The 18,843-nt window shown below is 44.0% G+C and overlaps 1 protein-coding gene across 11 annotated transcripts in view; it reads left to right on the top strand.

The window, feature by feature from the left end:
* The first annotated feature begins 274 nt into the window (after positions 1–274).
* SNTG1 (syntrophin gamma 1) overlaps positions 275–18,843 on the top strand; it is a 525,702-nt gene continuing 507,133 nt past the window's right edge. For 9 of the 11 annotated variants that reach the window (XM_073331225.2, XM_073331233.2, XM_073331227.2 and 6 more), the window contains exons 1-4: positions 275–540; positions 1,474–1,540; positions 2,967–3,070; positions 3,845–4,593. The gene's annotated coding sequence lies outside the window, so the exon portion shown is untranslated. Of the gene's footprint in view, positions 541–1,473; positions 1,541–2,966; positions 3,071–3,617; positions 4,594–18,843 lie in introns of those variants that run through there. The other 2 variants (XM_073331218.2, XM_073331216.1) reach the window with 2 other exon arrangements.

Raw genomic sequence — 18,843 nt, 5'->3', positions numbered from 1 at the left:
GTTCCCAAATAACCTCCACTTCCTTAACTGTGTGGAATTGCCTCTAAAAAGAAAATGGGGGTGGAGGCGGAGTGCCTGAACCTCTCACCTCCCCAAACCCCCGAGCCTGTCGCCCCAAACCCAGCCCGAGAGGGTTAATTTCAGCCTGCTGCTTTAAATTGTTGCCCCTTTAAGAGGCGAGATTTCCCTGGCTGTGGCGGGCCGTGGGCTGGAACGAGGCGTCTAAAGATGCCCTGGTCCCTCAGCGAGCGGGTTCCACGCGGGGAAAGGCGGCACGGGGCTCTCCTCGCTGCTAGCCTAAAATCAGGGGCTCGCTGCCCGGCAGCCCCAGGGGGGACTAAGTACGGCTGCGATGCCCAGGGTCTGCGTGCCTGTAAACGGCTCCGTTTCCACCTGGTTTACAGGTCGCTCCCCTGCGCGGCGGCGTGCCCGGCGGAATCACCGTTCCGCTGGAAGGCAGCACGGCTCCTGCAGCGCCGTCTTCGCGGGGAGCAAAGGGGCTGAGCGGGACAAACGCGCAGCTCCGGGCCCGACGGCTGGGTAGGTGGCTTCTAACCAGACGCCTTTCCACGGAAGCAGGGGACGGGAGAGCGGGGAGGACCCGCCCCCGCCCCCCCACCTCCCCCTCATGGGCACCCAGCGGGAAAGTGCGCTTGAACTCCGCGCGCGGGGAAGCGCCCCGGCTGTGTGACAGGGGCGAGCCGCCCGCGATCACCGCGCGGGTTCGCGGCCCAGCCTCCGGCCCCCGCCCCGCCGCGGTGCTGCCGAAAGGGCACAGCAGCCCGCGTGTCTGCGGCCGGGGAGCGCGGGGCTGGGTGGGGGTGGGGAGACTTTACCGAGTGCCAATGTATTCCCCGCACCCGGGTGCGCCGCCGCTGTGCCAGCCCGGGTGTCGTGTGAGCGCCTGGGAGTGCGGCGGCGGCCTCCTTCCCTGAGCACCCTGGCAGAGCGCAGTTAGCCAGTCCCCTGCTACAAGCGCGTCCCGCCGCGTGGGGTGTGTTCACCAGCCCCCCTGACGGTGCGGGCTCGCTCTCTCCCAGCCCCTCCTTGCTGAGCCCGGCACCGGAGCGATTTCCAAGCTCTGAGCTGGGGCAGGAGGGGCGAGCAATCGGCAATGTACAGGGGTCCACCTAGAGCAGCGTCTTTAAAGATGCGACAAGCGTCTCATGCCTTTCCCAGCAGGGACCCGGTTTCAGTCATCACTAAGACCATTGCTTTGTCCAGGGATGTGTGTGCGTCTGCTCCACTCTGCCCCCCACTTCTCCAAGGGTCTGTGCACCTAGCCTCTGTTTGTCAGAGGGTGGAGATGGATGGCAGGAGAGAGATCACTGGATCATTACCTGTTAGGTCCACCCCCTCTGGGGAACCTGGCATTGGCCACTGTGGACAAACACGACACTGGGCTGGGTGGACCTTTGGTCTGACCCAGTATGGCCATTCTTATGTTCACCTCGATTCCCCTCCTCCCTCTAGAAATGCAGTCTCCTATATCCACAAACTAGAAGGAGAGGAAAAGGCATGTATCCTGGGAAGTGAACAGGTTTGTCACTGATTTATTCTCACTTTTACTGAGCCGTTAAAGGTGCTCTCTGGAAAGGCAGAATTCTACCAGATCCTACCATTTTTGGCTCTCGACCCTCAAATTCCTCTGCATAATTTCTCCTACTTCACACCCACCTAGGCACTCTGAGGCATCCCCCCGGCCACAACAGCCTGCAAAATCCCGGATCCACCACTTGGATCTTGTTAGATCCAGCAAATGTGCCCCCAGCATTTCTACCCCGTTAATATGGAACAAGTGTAGGCACTCTTCCTGTACCAACAATAGTCTCGACAGGGCCGCATCCTGACGCAACAGAGCAGCAAATATTCAGATAGGGCACTTGGGATCCTGCCAGATCATGCCATGTTATGGCCCTCCAATGTGTAAGTTACTCACAGGGAACACGTTTACCTGGTCTTGTTGCACGGAAAGACCTGGGAAGCCAATGCACCACTACATTCAAAACCCGGATCTGGATCTTGCCAAATTTTGGCCAGGAACCCTAAAATACAGAACAAGCTTGATTCTATTATTCTACCATTCTACTATTCCTCCCCCCACTCCCTAAAACAAACGTCCCCTCCCTGTCCCCAACAAATGCTAGTATAGAGCTGCACAAACTCTAATTTGGCACCAGGTTATTTCTTTTTGCACCCCCCTGGTTTTCTTACCTAAATTTTAGTACATGTGCAGCTCCCCTAATCTACAGAATCCAGGCCCAAATGTATCATGATGCACCAACACTGCCCCCTACCCCCCCCCCCATCATCCCTAACAATTATATAGAAAGCCATAAATAAGTTTAACCAGTGAAACTGCACCAAGTTAGGAATATGTATTTTAAATGTTAATGATAAAAGCTGGAGACAAACCTCAGATCTGCGATGTTCCATAAATGATCAGCCATGCAAATAATGAAATATGGATGTCTGTTTATCTAATTCCTGTCAAGAGTAGTAGTAATCAGGGTGTTATTTCCTTAGCAGATGGAACGACAACAAAATCAAAGTACCAGAGTCCAAATTAGAAAATAGTCAAGGGTTTCTAGACTATGCGATTTAATTGACAAGAAACGGGATGAAGACTATAACGTTTCCTTTAACATTAAAAAAAAAAAAGTCTCTGTAGCTTTAAATGAATCTATTAAAAAAGCCGTACATAACTTTTGCTGAATATAGAACTTGATGTATTATGGCTTTCCATCTGCCAAGGAATAAATACACGACAAGCTATACAATGGGGAAACATTGCATTTCATGACGTATAGTAAGAGTGGAGATGGTAAAACGGCATATACAAGCCTAAATTAGCCATTTCTAGCACTATATATGTGCCCAAATTAAAATATCTGCCCTTACAAGATTTTCTGAAGTCCGGATTTTTGATGGAAAAGTAGAAATAATACCTTTTGCTCTGTTTTCAGGGTACAAGTTCTGAGTGTTTGGTGAAACTTTGGCAAGCTCCAGATGTGGGATCTAAATTTATGTGGTGTCTTGGCTTTCGGACACATCCATGTGGAGTTTTAAGGTACAACAGGAGACGCTAAATGAATTCTCTGTTTAGACAATAGAATGTGGAGGTTCCAGGGCAAAACCACGACCTGCTAATAGTCAGTTGCAAGGTTTTATGGTTGATGTGGGAAGCACTGATGTCCCTGATACAGATTTAGGTAGGGTAGGTAAGGAGTGGGTCGTACAGTAGAGAAGCCACATTTATTCTCTATCCCGGTGGCAAACTTTGTACTTATACAATAGTATTTTAGGGGGGTAGAGCCCCCAGATTGGCTGGTTCTCTTAGCATCCAGGTGGAGGTTGCAAATTCTTGTGGCGCTGTTGCACTGGGATAGGTGGGGACCAGGGTTGTTTTGAAATAATAGGAATGCCTGGATTTGGACTCCCTTTAGGCAGTGTAACGTGGGCTTCTGGGGCCCCAAACTGACAGGATTTTGCAGGATCCACTTTCTCCCTCTAGGGACCCAGCTTTGCCTTTTTTCCCTTTTAAAGAGCTCTCCCTAGCAGCATCAACTTCTCCTAATCACGTGTGATTTCCTTTTGGGGGCTGTAAGGGAACTGAGAAGCCGCCTCTCCCAGCCGGGTCTGAATGGAGGACCGCAATCCCTGTCCTCAAGCTGTATTCCACCATTCAGGGTGCTGCTCCCAGGTGATACCCCCACAGGTTCCGGACAGAGCCCTGCTTCCTGTCTCCTAAATCACGCGCTGGACTTTGCAAAGGCGCGGTGTAAGTTTCCTGCTTCACTCATTGAGTCCGCCTAATCGCCATCTCGCTCTCGCTCTCTGATAGGGTCTGATTAGCGAAGGAGGACCTGGCCAGGGACCTGAGCATCGCTGGATTTTCTCCCGAGCTCCACCAGCGGAGAATGCGCTACAGATAAAACCCAGCGAAACCCCGCGCGGCGAATCCTAGCGGGAGCCGACGAAAGGGGGAAGCCACTGAGGCGAGACAAGCAAGAAGCAAGCTGGTGGGTTGGAAGGGAGGTGGGCAGCTCTGGGGGCTGGCAGGGTCTCTCGGTGTCTCTGCTCAACACCAGCAGGGATGGACAGCGCCTCTGGACCCAGCCGGCACTGGGACACAGCGCTGCTGTTGCTGCAGGTGCTTATACACCGGCTTGCCTCTCCCTGCTGCTAAAAGGGCGGCGCTCCCTAATCTCTCGCTCCCCCTCCTCCCCTCTGATTTATTTATTTATTGTTTTGGGTGGACTGCAAGTAACCCCCCTCCATGCAACCGCAAACAGGGACGGTGGCGTCGTTCCGCTCCGGAGTTTGAGATCTCACCAGCGACTTCAACCCGATTTTAATTTTTTTTTTAACACAAATCAGAGTGTAACTTTCCGGAGGCTTTGATTTAAATCATGGGCACTGAGTTCGGGGGCCAGGTGAGAGATTTTCTGTATTACGCCAAATAACCGTGGAGATGTGCCCGAGTGGTTTGGAAATACTTTGGACAGAGGTCTGAGAGGAGATCCGAAGAGTACAAGCTCTGCAACGTTTCTGCAACGGAGAGCAGATCGCCTAACGCTAGCATATTGGCAAGTAAGTCAGTCATTGCTTACAATCCTGATTGCCGTTGTTAGTAAACGTATTACCTTAATCTGTTTGCAGCTGTTGGTTTGAAACTCCTTGTCTGGAGGGAGGACGGGCAGTGGAGCCATCTGCAGTTTTAGATTTCGAGGTCTCTTTATTTGAGAGGTTTGTGATAGTGAGAGGGGATCTGTTGCAACCCAGCATTGGTCCAACTCTGTTGAAGTGCATTGTAAACATCCCTTTTACAGCATCTATGTTCCTTAGCTTTGCAAGAACAATCTTAAAGAAATAGGGTGGTGACCACTTGTGCAACAACAGCAAATGGAAATGATGCCTTATATTTTTATTAACATATTAAATGTTTTTTTTTGTCTCTGTGTTCATGTGTAACTAAATATTGAGAGTCTCTTAACAGAGTGCATTTTAGCAACAGCTCTTGTAGGACAGCCCTGTGTGTCTCTCAGGCATGCAAGACAGTGATTGAATTTGATTTGCATACCTTTTAACTTTTAGCCATGTCATTTGGTAATTTTGTTTTTCTCTGATGCTCCTTCTCTGTGTGGGTTTTGCTTTCCTGTCTTTTTTAATGTGTGTACATTTATTGATCTTCTTCTGGTAACTGACATTTGTCACAAAACAAAAGTTGAGTCTGGTATGGTCTCAGTTTAACAGGACATACAGAAAAGGTGTAGTAGGTGAGGTGGCCAGTCCTGCTCCCATGGAAGACCATGGCAAAACTCCACTTAGGAGGCAGCAGGCCCAGGAAGCTGTAATCTCTTCCTAAAAATTCAGTTGAAGATAGTTTACTCAGAACTAATCTGCCACACTGCAAAACGCCAAATCTCCTGTTCACCTTTCTGCATAGCTAGTGCATAAACTAGCCAACCTGCCTCACCATAACTACTTCCCATACATCTCTGAAATTCAGGAGCTAAAGATGTGATTCCACATGAAATTGGCAAACAGCAGACTTCAAAGCATGTTTAATTGTGTTTGTGTTTATTGATTTTCTTAGCCTCTTCTCTGCCAGACTGAAAACCGTAATCTCTTACAGTGACCTTGATGAGCATCCTGCTTTAACATGAAGGTTTCAGGGAGAAAAAACATTTACACAGATTTACAGCCAAACACTGACATTTTGCTTAGAGCATGATCAGTTCCAATGAGCACGTGAATTACAGTAGTGGTAGTGGGGATAGGTAGGGGGCAGGAAGGGGGGAGGAAGGGTGGATGGTGTATTTACTTAGAGGAATGAACTTTCTTTTTTCACCATTACAACATAAATAATACTATGTACCAGTTGCAAGTAACATGGAGGGATTTGCTTTTATAGAAAAGTAAATGGGTATGAATAATTGTTGATTTTTATGTTTTTTTGGTCTCATTTTCTGATCAGAAGTCTCCAGTAAATGGAGATGGATACAAAAAGTCCCAAACCTTTCCAGGTTAATGCACTTTGATTTGTCAGCATTTGTCAACTCTGAGGGTTTAGAAGAGAGATCATTTTATATGGAGCTACCTACACTTTTCGCATATGAGGAACATTAACATAATAGGATAAAAAGGTGGTTATACACTGAACGCATGTCTAAACCCACCAGTTTATAGCAAAAGGATGAAATAAACCTTTCACATGTTGGTGGATGATTTACATACAGTATGTCTGGGATAAATAATCTGAGATGAATGTCAGCTGTTTGAATATACTTTCAGAAGAGCTCTAATATGGTTTCGACTTCTGACATGCCCAAGATACTGTGAAGTGTGCAATAAGACTACTAGAACTATTGTTAGCTACTGTAACTAGCTAGCCTTTCTTTTAATTGAAATAGATTCCACTCTGTGTGTGTGAATCCAATATATTTCTAGTGAAGTATACCTGTGGGTTTACAGTAGTAATTCCCTCCTCTGTTGCAGAGTGGCAGGCTTTCACTAAGCATGTGCCAGAGAAATTGTAAAACACTGAAGTGGGCATTGAGCTGGAATTCGTTTAGGATATATTACTGTGGTCCCTTCCACAGTGAACATAAATGACAGCTAATGGCTGATTATATAAATGAATGATTTTCCAGAAATCACGTCAGCTATGCCACCTTAGATGCAAGCTACACGGTGCTTTGTTTCTCTTCCTTTAAGTCGTGCAATTTAACTTAATGCCTTAAAGTGAATTCATTAACTTCACTTAATCTCTATTTGCCTGGGGAAGAAGAAAAAAACACCATTTAATGATTGGTCATTTGGCTTTTGCAGTATGTTGTTTGATTGCTATGAGATAATCTAATGAGATGTCCTCTTCACTGAATTAAATAAACTGTTACTGTTTATCTCTTCACTTTTTTAGCTATACTATTCAGAAGAATTATTGTACTGCATGGCTTAAAACAAATTTTCACTTAGTATGACAGAGAAAATTATTCAGTTATTTTCTCTGATAAAACTGAAAACTAAGGGGAAAGTTAATATTAGGAGTTGAACTATTTAAGAGTGTAACTAGAGTATTAACCACATACAAGAAATGTATTAAGGAACTGATCAAAAATCTCCTTTACCTTTTCTGCTTGACTTGCTTGATAGTCACTTGAACATCTTTCCATATATATGTAATAAACATTTATAATGTTTAACTATGAAGGCTAAAGTACTGAATGAAAGTCATACACTTTTCCACAAGTTTTATTAGACTGGTACAGTAGCCTAGCTTACTTTATGTCTTTTAAATTACAGGTTTCCAAAATGTAATGCATATTATGCTCAGCTTTAAAGTTAACATTTTTATTTTAATACTTCTTGGATAACACAAGTCTCTTTAATGTAGAAGATGGTGATTTGATTCAGGAAGCCTGAGGCACAAACAAACATTGCAAGTCCTTCCTAACTTTATTATGCTTGTTCGGGAATGCTATTTGCTCATTAGACGCTACTTTCATGGATATATATAAACTATAAGTGAAGTTGAACATATTGCCAAGCAAGAAAGGTTCATATAGTTATCCAACTCATAAACTCTGTCACTCTTTTCTGCACATGTTTTGATGAACAAAAGACTACATGTTTATAGATTTGATCTCAGTCTTCCTCAATCATGCAGCACTCAGAATGTACAATTTCCAGAGGCTAATAACTTAGCACTACTCCTAATGTTTCAAGTACTGGGAAAGCCATTCTTCTTTTAATGCCACTTCCTAGCAGTCATGGTTGGGTTTCTTGCCTTCATGCATTTTTAAGAGGAAGAAATGGTAAAGTATATAGTGGAATTCCACATGAGATAAAATTAGTAAATAGGGGTCTTCACTTCAGATTACAGGGTAGAAGAGTAGGAAGATTGAGTCCCAGTTTACAGCATTGACATGCACCGCTCACACTCAGTTCTAGTCACAGCATGGTGACAACATTCATTGTTTAAATGTTCCCTGAGTTTCTCAACATGGGTTGGCAGCAAAATCTGGCATCAGAGCCAGCTATTTTTGCTAACCCCTACCCCATATCAGAAGAGGAAGGGGGAAAGCTATCATTATCTACAATATTTAAAAAAAAATAAACATAGGTTGTAAGCATGTGAACTATCCAAAATGTACAGGAAATACAGTGGAGAGTTCTGGTGGTAACAGCCTATTAATACATTGCATGTGTCTGTGTGTGAAGTGCATATTATATATAATTACTAAAGGGGCAATAATCCAGTGGCAATAGTGCTAAATCAAGTTTGGACTGCCTCCACACTATTCCTTGAGTCCTTCCCAGCTTTTCATCCTCAGTAACAGGGAGGTTAAAGGCCCAGCACCAACTCAACCTAATTATGCATAAACTATACTATAATGTCTGAACAGATCTGCCTCTTTCTTGGTCTTTAGGAAGTCTGCATTTGAGAGGGTAGTTTGTGGCGAACTATATAGGCCCTTGATTGGTCACTTAGCTCTAGCAGGTGTGTCCCCTTCAACAGTCACCAAGAGAAGTGAAAAACACAGTTGCATGTTGAGACTATAGAGACCCCAGGGGTGGGGGTTTTGGGCAGGGCTGGTTTTAAGGGCTTAGGTCCCCCAATCTCATTGGTAAGAGGAAGAGAAGGTAGGACATAGCCCAGAGTCAAGATGATCAGCCTCAATTCCATTGTTGTTGTATTCCATTGTAATTAGTCCTTAATGTGTATGATGGTTTTGGGCAAGAATCTAGTATTCACTGTATGCTGATTAATGCTTGGATGGTAGTTAGTAATAGGTTTACTTTCCTTGACTTGCTCAAAGATGAGAATAACCCAAACATGGTTGAATGACACTGGTGGACTAGTTTTGCCAATGCTGACTCCAAACAGGTATTCAGGACACCATGGACAGAAGGAGAAATGGATGGGATGTGTATGGCTGCACTGCTGCTTGCATCTAGTATGATATGCCGGAGTTCTTCCACCCTAAAAGTGAATCAAATACAGTATGTCCATTTTATGAAAGTCTTGGGATGGAGCTAAAATGTAACTGGTGTTTAGTATACCAATTGCCCCACTGCATTGTAAAATCCCTACAAGACTATTGACATTCCTTACTGGGATGGTACTATATGGGCAGTGGGGCTGATAGTACTTGATGATTTTTAACATCTGCCTTGATAGCTCAGGATTTCGTGGTTGACTTAATGACCATGGATTGTTGGCTCAGTTTATACTGCTAGTAATACTCGTGATTTAATATTTGGGTCAGGATTAGAGGTGAGGCAACTGAAAATTTTAGCTATGTGGTTTGAGTTGAGGTGCTTGTTTTGATGGTGCCCTTTTCGAAGCTAATGGTCCCTGATCATTTTGGGAGTGCTTTGAGGAGACCTGGGAGGAAGAATATTGGTCCTCGGATAGGCCTGTTGATTGGTTTTTGCTCAGTCACCATCAACATGTTTTGTTTCAGGTAATGGACAATCTAGTTAATCCAAACTGTCTTCATTTTGCAGCTGACCCAAGTTCCTCCCATTTGTAAGGACATTTCCTGTCACATTGTTGATAAAATTAAATCGACTTACGTTGAATTGTATGTAAAGACCACATCAGACAAAAGTTATTGTTATCTTAAGAAATAGGGAGACTGTTCCCTTAATTATTTTTTCCTTCAGATGTTATATTAAACTTATTTAATAATGCATGGCTATCTATAACTGGGACCTAAATGACTGTATAATGTTTGCTTCCTTTTCCTTTCCACAATCAAAGTGATTCTGTTCAGATGACAGAGTCCAGGCAAGACAGTCGTAATCCCTTGACTCACATTTTTTCCTTCTTTTTGGGGGTCTTGTCCTGTGTCTGTTGAAGTCAATTGCAAAACCTCCAGGGTTTTCAGTTAGAATAATATTGAGTCCTCTGGGATGTTTAAGGTTCATATGTTTTTTGTAAAATTGTTACAACTTTATTTTAAAATAAAACATTGCCATTGTGGCCTTCAACTTAAAATACATAATCAGTTGGTGTTCATTTTCTTCTTTTATATTCTGAAGTAATTAGCATCAAAAAGTTGTGTGCAACAGCATTACATACCTTAGCAATAGTCATGCAAGTCGCACAATATTTTGATGCACTTTTTAGCAGCTGTTAATAATGAATCATATGGTTAAGCTTCAGAGCACAAATGGGCATTGATTTTCTTTGGCTTCTTTTTGAACCTAAAGTAGTCACACAATTAGAATTATGCCCATAAGATAATTCACTTCCAGCTCTTCATATGATTTTGTGTAGTAAAAGAAAGATAGCATTCTCCAGGAACAGCTTTTGAAAGCTGATCTAAGTTAATCAAATGTTCTTCAGGTGAAAGAGGATGGGAAAATATCAATTCTCCAGTGTAGAGGGGCTGTAGATGCAGTTTTCATCAGATACAGTTGTCTTCCTGTGCTCATTCCTAGTTTTATGTTAGAGCTGTATTTACATGAGTAGACTTCTGAACAGCATTGTGGTAACTGGCTATTAGATTTCAACATAAATCTTCACAGTGTTTGACTATAATGCAGATCAGTTGTTGTCCAGCATTAAAACTTACATCAAGCTGTGCAGGGAAATCTCCATTGAAATCTAGAGGTATTTCTTTCTAAAAATCAGTGGCAGGATGTGTCCCTTTAAAATCCTGTAAATCTTGAATACATTTTGGAGTGTCTCTGTAGTCAAAATACTACGGATTCTTTGTTTTATTGTTCTTGTGTGGAATGACTTTGAGAACACTGGGGTGAGTGTGTGTGGGCGGGGAGGGAAAGAGTGTGCACAGACATACATTATAAAGAGACATACTCTTTTCAAATCTACCTTTAGACTTTGCACCATTGAGAAATGGATTTAAAAGCGCACTTGAATCATATGGTTCTTAGGAATCAAAGTGTTGATGTACTAAGAATGTGACGTGTTCAGTTGCCATAGAGGAGACAATCCGTATTCATGCTCCTGCTGGCAAACTAAGGACAGTGTTGGTTGTAGTTGTGAAAATAAATATTCCCTTACCTTTTCAGCAGAAGCAAGGTTTCATTAAATATTGTATCATTCACAAAATGACCCCAGTGGGGAAAGCTTACTTGAACTATCACCTCTCGTTGTCCATCTAATAACTAGGGTTGGAAAGGACCTTATTGAGTTATAACAGTGGTTTCCAAACTTGTTCCGTCGCTTGTGCAGGGAAAGCCCCTGACGGGCCGGGCTGATTTGTTTACCTGCTGCGTCCGCAGGTTCGGCCGATCGCAGCTCAAGTGGCCGCAGTTCACTGCTCCAGGACAATGGGGGCTGCTGGAACTGGAGGCCAGTATGTCCCTTGGCCTGCGTCGCTTCCAGCAGCCCCCATTTGCCTGGAGCAGTGAACTGCGGCCACTGAGAGCCGCGATCGGCCAAACGTGCGGACGCAGCAGGTAAACAAACCGGCCCGGCCAGGCAGGGGCTTTCCCTGCACAAGCGATGAAACAAGTTTGGGAACCACTGAGATATAGAGTTCATACCTCTCCACAAATAAAGGATTGCTTTCTACACCAATGTTTTTAATCTTTTATCTAGTGTGTTCTTAAACATCTGTAGTGATGAGGCTTCAGCTACCTCCCTTGGCAAGTTACCACATTAGTGCAATTGTTAGTTTTTTCTCCTAATGGTTCAATTAAATCTTCTCTTGCATTAATTTTGGGCCACTAATCCTTTTTATGGAATAAATTTCCCTCTTTGCCACTGTAGTGAGGCGTAAGCTGGGCCCTTCTGATTTCTGCTCCTGCTTCCCTCCCAGATCAGTCAGGGCCACCTCAGGTTGATGCAACACCAGTGCTCTTTATTTACAGCTGTTTCCCACCACCGTACTATTCATGTACAGGTTTTTCTCAGCCAAACTTTGCCAGAAACAGACCTGGCCAGCAGCAGACTAGAGGGCTGGGCCGGGCCGGAGTTGGCCCGGCCTGGCCCTGTCCTGCCCCGCCCTGCCCCGCCCCTCTCTGTGTCTGGCCTTTCTCTTTCCCTCTCCTCCCCTAGCTTCCATCCTCCTTCCCTTTAGAGCCTCTGGCTAATTAGGCTGGCAGCTGTTTCTCCTTGCCAGCAGGCACAGGGCAGTTCAACCAGCCCCACTCCATTCCCCTTGATTGGGCCTGGAGTGGCCGGGGGCTGATTAAGCACTCCTTACTCAGCACCCTGTCACAGCTACATTAAATAATCCCTTCCCATCTTATGTTGCTTTTCATCTCCACATAACCAGTGATCATATTCCCTGTTTGTTGTATTTTTTTCCAAGCTCTAAATACTACATTTCTTTAGATTCTCATAATATCTCTCTAATCCTTCTAACATTTTTTGGAGCCTAACTCAGTTATTATTGTCTTTTTTTTTTTTTTTTTTTTTTGGAATAGCAGAAAGCTCAGCTCTTAGTACTATAAATTTGGTATTCCCATTTTTCTCCCTGTTCCTAAACATCATGCTCTTTCATATACCTCCTACTATAGCTGTTTATTTTTTTCCCAGTGACATTGTGTTGTGATCTTTATATCTAATTTACTGCTCACTAACATCACTAAATTCTTTTCTGCATTACTCTTTTCCAAGATAGCCTTTGTATTTCTGCTTAGTGTTATATCTCTCCCTTCATTTGTTGTCTGCATTTACATTAATAAATCATCCCATTGATATCTTTCTCCTATCTGATTCTGCAATGTCTACCATTGCTAATATGATTAATTTATAACACTCTTCCTAGAGTGTGAATTTAGATATTAAATAATACTAAGTCCATTATTGATCTCCTTTGAAACCACACATAATATTTCTCCTCAGTCTGATCGACACTTATAATTACTTTTTGTTTATGGTATGCCATCACATTGTGTAGCCATAGCAATGGCAATTGATTTAGTAACATCCATAGGCTTGTGGGAAGCAGAGAGGCTATTGGAAAATAGGAAGGAATGAAATGAGAGTGAATGGTTTGGGGCAAGTCTGCCCATGAAATGAACAGCAGTCTATCTTGGATGAACTATTCATAAAATGCATGCTGGCTTGTCTTTCTGTTGACTTCCATTGACTTCAATGAATATTGGATCAGGCCCAAAGTGCCCATACTTCCTTGATTTCAATGGAGTTTTGGCCACTTAAATACTCAATTTGTCCTTTAAGTGGTAAAATCATAATTGTGGGGAAAAGGACCTTCCTTACCAATACATAAAGAACACAAATTACTTTACAATTACAAATTACTTTATAATTACAAATAGCTTTCAAGCATGTTGTGCAACTTAATCTCAACTTGAAAGAAAATACAAAGGTTTCAGTAGTTTGTAGTAGGTGGCTTCTAGTTAAATGTACGTGGCTCATGGACAAGTACCATTAGTCACAAGGGCAAATATGGCAGCTGGCCCTAATCCAGTGCCTATAAATCAGGCCTTCAGGTGGTCCTCCTTACTCATGGACCCAGCATTTTCATGATGAATACAAAAAAATATTCATCTAAAGGAAAATCCCATTAAAATGAGCTATAGGGATTGGTGGCTGGTTGAGAATGGGATTAACACAGAGACTTTTTAATGAAAGATCTGTCTTCACAAAGTGTTCTAAATTGTCACATTATGCAGGTTTACTGTGTCATGGCCTATAATATGGCATAGTACTATACTAGAACTGGGCAAATAAATTATTCACTGATTTAAAAAATATTTTAAAAGTATTGCATGTATATGTGAACACAAATATATGTGTAGAACACACCAAATGGCCCAATTTTATGATTCAGTAGCTTAAAATGTTCTGCAGCAGTACTTTACAATTCATATAACTTTCATTCAAATTCACCAGCTTTGATATTTCAGCCTACTGACTATAAAATTCAATTGTAAGAAACAAAGTAATTCATGAAAGCAGTTAAGCACATGCTTAAGTTCCATTAACTTCAGTGAAACTTAAGTGCATGCTTAACTGCTTTCCTAAATAGAGATGCTTTCCTGAACTGGGGGACAAGGGGACAAATCCTGCATATACTTACTACTGGGGGTAGTGCTTACTGCCATGAAATCTAATGAGTTTCCGTATGGTTCTAAGTGTTATACCTAGTAGTAAGTATTTGCAGGATTGGACCCTAAATTAGCTTTACAGTTACAAAGTCCACAAAACAATAATTTTGTTTAATTTATCTATCAGAAAAAGGAGTACAAGAGAAATTTTGGTAGGCTACAGAAATTAATAAAATTAATACCCAAACAGACCCTTCTGAGGCTGATTTCACCAGTGATGCTATCTTTTTAACAAACTGCTCCTCTAAGGGTCGTACATTACCCTAGATCCACACCAGAATGACTTTTGATGGATGTAAGGTTTCCTTCATGGGTGGTACAATATCCTTTAGACATAAAAGGCCAAATCCCTCCCGCTCCTGCAACTTTGCACCACAGTGGAGAAGATGTCATAGGAAGTCTCTCTTCGAGTAACAGCAGGAAAGGATTGTAACACAGTACTGAATGCATGCTTGGCAAATGTTCCCAAATCTACTGATGCACTGTGATCCCAATGGGGGCAAGTCCTGATGGCTAGGAAACATGGCAAGGCTCTCAATTGGATAGTGCACATACTCCCATCAGCAGCTGTGCCAGTAGAGGAGTGCACGTTGGTGCCATTGCAGAGTAGCAGTTGTGTGAGTCCTGCAATGGGGTACAACTGCCCATGTCATGCCCTCAGAAATGCTCCTGTGACGAGCACGTACTTTGCACATCTCCACTCCTTTGCCACGTTAGCAATTGCAGAGCTCCAGCTCAGCTGTGCATCCTATAGGTAATAGATCACATTATCAAAAGGAGAAAAAGAATTATGAATCCCCACCAAGACCCTCTAGGCTACTGATAACATTTTAAATAAGGAGCCCATTTATAAAAGCTTTCTTTATATTTCGGACATGATTACTAGATGCAGCTACAGCCTTTAATGGTTTATTATAAAGCATGTTATAAAATGCATTAGTAACGAACATTTAACAGATGACAAGCTGTTAGAAAGTGTTATAAAATATAGATTACTTTGTTAAACCAACATATATTTATGCTTAATGCCTGAATTTCAGTTATCAAATTGAAAGCATGTATAAGGTGTTCTAATGACACAAAGTGATAAGGGATGAATGCTGCTTTGAGATCTGTCCGTTCTTTCATTTACTCTGTCTACTATCAAATAACAGCTTCCCAGCTAATTAGGATTACTTGGAAACATGTAGCTACACAATAAATTCTTCATGGTTCGGTAACAATCACAGGACTCCGAGCCTGGAGCTGCCAATGGGGGATAGGTTGAATCATTTAAGTGGTCTGTGTGGGAGGAGAGGGAGAGTAGAATGAGTTTGCTTTTGTGTTCCTTATGCTGTGACATAGGGAGGGTGTATGAGTATGGTGGAAAGGAAGAGTGAACTGTTGAATTTCTGGGGGAGGTGGATGGAGGACTATTTGAAGGGCAGGAGCCTGCTGTTAAAGAACGCATGGAAGTACTGTTTTTGGGGGGAATATGGAGTATATGTTGTTGTGAGGGCGGGCGGGGAGGATTTTGACTTGTGAACTACTGTTAGTTTAATATTAATTCAGTTCCAGTAAACTTGTTCAAGGAAACTGTATATCAAATGGATATAAATTTTGGCTTTCAGCTTTCTGAGATATTATAAACCATTCTCAAATATTAAATGACCATAGCTGCCAGCATCTTTTTTTAATGAATGCAATGAGCTATAGTTATATGAGCTCATCCAAATGCAGCATCACAATAAAGGGTATTTGGTCAGATTGTACCTTTCTTATGAAATCTCTTCAGGTACGCAACAGGACTGAGGCTTTGTCTACACTAAGAAATTAGGTTGAATTTATAGAAGTCGGTTTTGTAGAAAGCATTTTTATACAGTCGATTGTGTATGTCCCCACACAAATGCTCTAAGTGAATGTAGTCGGCAGAGTGTGTCCACAGTACCGAGGCAACCGTCTACTTCCGGAGCATTGCACTGTGGGTAGCTATCCCACAATTCCCGCAGTCTCCGCTGCCCATTTGAATTCTGGGTAGAAATCCCAATGCCTGATGGGGCTAAAAACTTTGTCGCAGGTGGTTCTGGGTACATATCGTCAGCCCCCCCTTCCCTCCCTCCTTCCATGAAAGCAAGAGCAGACAATCATTTTGTGCCTTTTTTCCTGAGTTACCTGTGCAGACGCCATACCATGGCAAGCATGGTAACCGTTACCGTATGTCTCCTGGGTGCTGGCAGATGCGGTACTGAATTGCAACATAGCAGCAGTTTATTGTGTTTTGGCAGCAGACAGTGCAGTATGACTGGTAGCTGTCGTCGACGTAGTCCAGGGTGCTCTTTTAACCAACTTCAATGAGGTCAAGGGCGCCTGGGCAAACATGGGAGTGACTCAGCCAGGTCATTTCCCTTTTAAGTTTCGTCTCATGGCGATTCAGTCCTACCGGCAGTGCATTGTCTTTCAGTCAGCAGCCAGGAGAAGACAATGGCCAGCAGTCATACTGCACCGTCTTCTGCCGAGCATCCAGGAGATGACGATGGCTAGAGGTCTTACTGCACAGTCTGCTGCCAGCAAGATGTATAAAGATAGATGAAGTGGATCAAAACAAGAAATAGACCAGATATTTTTGTATTCATTTTCTCCTCCCTCCCTCCATGAAATCAATGGCCTGCTAAACCCAGTTTTGAGTTCTATCTTTGAGGTTTTGAGTTTTATCTTTGAGGGGGCCATTCTGTTTCTCGCAAAGCCACCCCTTGTAAGCCATGTTTGCCGTTGCTCTGACAGAGGGAGGGGCGACTGACAACAATTGTTTTGCGCCCTTTTCCCTGGATTGCCCAAGCAGGAGCAGATGCCATAGCACAGCAAACATGGAGCCAGTTCAGCTCACCGCAGCAGTTATGACCACTGTAAACACCTCGCGCATTTTTGTGCAGTGTATGCAGAACTAGCACCTGAAAAACCAGGCGAGGAGGCGACGGCAGCGCGGTGATAAGGACATGAACACGTTATTCTCTAAAACCGCATTCCCCCGCAATTTGGAGATCATGGTGTTAATGGGGCAGGCTCATGCCGTGGAACGCCGATTCTGGGCCCGGGAAACAAGCACAGAGTCTGGGATGATTCCCAGTGGCTCCAAAACTTTCGTATGCGTAAGGGCACTTTCATGGAACTTTGTGATTTGCTTTCCCCTGCCCTGAAGTGCAAGAATACCAAGATGAGAGCAGCCCTCACAGTTCACAAGTGAGCGGCAATAGCCCTGTGGAAGCTTGCAACCCCAGACAGCTACCGGTCGGTCGGTAATCAATTTGGAATGGGCAAATCTACTGTGGGGGTTGCTGTGATGCAAGTAGCCAACGCAATCATTGAGCTGCTGCTATCAAAGGTAGTGACTCTGGGAAATGTGCAGGTCATACTAGATGGCTCTGCTGCAATGGGATTCCCTAACTGTGGTGGGACTATAGACAGAACGCATATCCCTATCTTGGGACCGGACCACCAGGGAAGCCAGTACATAAACCGCAAGGGGTACTTTACAATGGTGCTGCAAGCTCTGGTGGATCACAAGGGATGTTTCACCAACATCAATGTGGCATGGCTGGGAAAGGTTCATGACGCTCGCATCTTCAGGAACTCTGTTCTGTTTACACGGCTGCAGGAAGGGATTTACTTCCCAGACCAGAAAATAACCGCTGGGGATGTTGAAATGCCTATAGTTATCCTTGGGGACACAGCCTACCCCTTAATGCCCTGGCTCATGAAGCTGTACACAGGCACCCTGGACAGTAGTCAGGAGCTGTTCAACTGTAGGCTGAGCAAGTGCAGAATGGTGGTAGAGTGTGCAATTGGACATTTAAAGGGCTGCTGGCGCAGTTTAGTGACTCGCTCAGACCTCAGCAAAACCAATATTCCCATTGTTATTGCTGCTTGCTGTGTGTCCACAATCTCTATGAGAGTAAGGGGGAGACGTTTATGGCGGGGTGGGAGGTTGATGCAAATTGCCTGGCTGCTGAATATGTGCAGCCAGACACCAGGGCGGTTAGAAGAGCATAGCAGGAAGTGGTGCGCATCAGAGAGGCTTTGAAAACCAGTTTCATGACTGGCCAGGGTACTGTGTGACACTTCTGTTTGTTTCTCCTTGATGAAAACCCGCCCCCTTGGTTGCTTCTAAATTCCCTGTAAGCCACCCACCCTCCCCCCTTTGATCACAACTTGCTTGCAAAGGAAATAAAGTCACTATCATTTAAAAACCGTGTATTCTTTATTAATTGATTATAAAAATAGGGAGATAACGCACAAGGTAGGCCGGGTGGGGTATGGGAGGAGGCTAGCGGGGAAGGAAAAGGCCACTTTAAAACTTGTTGAATTTGCTTTGGCTGTCCACTGAGGTGGAGTGGTTGGGTTCCCTGAGCCTCCCACCCCGCTTTCTTGGATGTCTGGGTCGGGAGGCTATGGAACTTGGGGAGGATGGAGGGCGGTTAAGGAGGAGCTGCAGCAGCAGTCTGTGATCCTGCTGCCGTTCGTGAACCTCCACCAGACTCCGGAGCATGTACATTTAACCTTCAGTAGCCCCAGTGTTTCCTCATGCCTCCTCTGATCTTCCTGCCGCCTCCTCTCCTCACGTTCATTGGCCACTGTCTTCTACTCTGCTATTGTGTCCCTCCACACAGCTCTGTCAGTGCCGGACGACTGCATGAGCTCAGAGAAAATGTCACTGCGCTGCGTTTTTTTCGCCGCCTTATCTGAGATAGCCTTTGGGATGGAGGAGGGAGGCTTGAAACATTTGCAGCTGCTGGAGATAAAAAGGGA

This window comes from Lepidochelys kempii, chromosome 2 (assembly GCF_965140285.1).
Source record: "Lepidochelys kempii isolate rLepKem1 chromosome 2, rLepKem1.hap1, whole genome shotgun sequence".
Lineage (NCBI taxonomy): Eukaryota > Metazoa > Chordata > Testudines > Cheloniidae > Lepidochelys > Lepidochelys kempii.
This window is presented reverse-complemented; position numbering and strand designations above follow the sequence as displayed.